Raw genomic sequence first — 2,081 nt, forward strand, 5'->3', positions numbered from 1 at the left:
GGTGACACGTAAAAGCACCCACTACACTCTCTGAGTGGTTGGCGTTAGGAAGGGCATCCAGCTGTAGAAACTCTGCCAAATCAGACTGGAGCCTGGTGTTGCCATCCGGTTTCACCAGTCCTCAGTCAAATCGTCCAACCCATGCTAAAATGGAAAGCGGACGTTAAACGATGATGATGATGATGATGATGATATATATATATATATATATCTGTAAAAATATGTGACACTTATTCGGTAGCCATGATAAAACTCCGAGTTTCGGATGCCGGGGTGGGAACCCACACCACCATCTCTTCAGTTATCCGGCCATTGAAAATTCCTAAAATTTCGTAAGTCTTTCAACACTTTCCAACAGAAACTGAAAAATATCAATTACATAAAAAGTTCCAAACAAAAGGCACTTTTTTCTTATAAAGCCAAGAATTTATACCTAGTAGAAAACAGTACATTTTTACGACTTCTACATAACAGCATCATCAATAATTACACCAAGGCTAGGCCACAAACCCATAACGAAATTAATAATGAAGCTAGCAATATCACCGCCAGACTCAAATTAGATAAAAAAATAGAGGTCCTCCCCCCAAAAGAGGCCTTTATAACTATCAAAGACCATAAAAAGAACTTCCTATCTAATCCTAAGTGTAGGCTTATTAACCCAGCTAAATCAGAAATTGGTATTATTAGTAAAGAAATTTTAGGGAAAATCAATGCGGAAGTCAGGAATGCCACTAGGTTAGTACAATGGTCAAATAGTATAGAAATCGTCGACTGGTTTAAAGCTATTAAGGATAAGAATAAAGTGAGATTCACGCAGTTCGATATTGTCGATTTTTATGTCTCTATCTCTAAAGAACTGCTAGAGAAAGCCCTTACCTTCGCAAGTGAATTCATAGAAATCAGTACACAGGATAAGGACATAATCTTCCATGCTAGAAAGACTTTACTCTTCAGCAAGAACGCAGAGTGGGTCAAGACTACCGATACAGAGGGTGCTTTCGATGTGAGCATGAGGTCATATGATGGAGCAGGCATATGCAATCTTATTGGACTATTCCTACTTGATACGTTGGGTAAGACTTTTCCTGACATACACTTCGCAATTTACAAAGATGATGCCCTAGCTTTAACCGCTAATACCAATGGACCAGCACAGGATCGGTTTAGGAAGGATATTATCCATTTGATGAAAACCTTCGGCCTTAGCATAACTACAGATACCAACCTGATGGTTGTCAACTACCTTGATGTGTCCCTAGATCTAAATAAGAATATTTATAAACCTTATAGAAGCTCAATGTTAGACTTAGTTATATCAATGTGGGTTCCTGCCATCCCCTCATAGTGTTTAAAAATTTAGTTAAAAACATTAGTAAAAGAATCTCTAGCTTCTCCTCTGATAGGGACATTTTTAATAACGTTGCTCCAGTATATAATAAGGCTCTAAAAGATAGTGGTTTTAACGAGGAAATAACCAGTCACCAGTCCAGTAGTAAAGAAAAGAAAACATAGAAATAGGAAAACTATCTGGTTCACACACCCCTACTCACCCGAAGTGACCTTTAATATAGGCAAGTACTTCTTGGCACTGATATACAGACACTTTCCAATCAACCATAGTTATAGAAAGATCGGATCTTTTTTAAAACGGGGGCCACAATTTTCATTAACGAAACACTTTGAAACTTGGAACACTGGTAGAATGTGTCATATAAAACATCTTTTTCTCTTAGTCTTCTTAAAAAAAAAAAGAAATCCATAAGTTTTTCCATGTTAAAGTTGTCGTATTTCTGTAATTTCAACCAATCACTGACGTCCATTCAGCCGATATACATTAAGTGCCGACTACATAAACAAACGATTCTGAAACAATTAACCCTAACCCTAACCGTAGGGTTAGGGTTAGGGTTAGGGTTAAAGCAAATTTAAAATGAAAAAAGCAAATAAAACGAAGGTATGGAGATTAAATACGCTTTACATCGCTTAATCAGCCAAAGGAGTAAATGTAAACAACTGAATACTTGTCAGTGATTGGTTGAAATTATCGAAATAAGACAATTTTTTACATGAAATAAATT

This window comes from Octopus bimaculoides, chromosome 2 (genome assembly GCF_001194135.2).
Source record: "Octopus bimaculoides isolate UCB-OBI-ISO-001 chromosome 2, ASM119413v2, whole genome shotgun sequence".
Classification (NCBI taxonomy): Eukaryota; Metazoa; Mollusca; class Cephalopoda; order Octopoda; family Octopodidae; genus Octopus; species Octopus bimaculoides.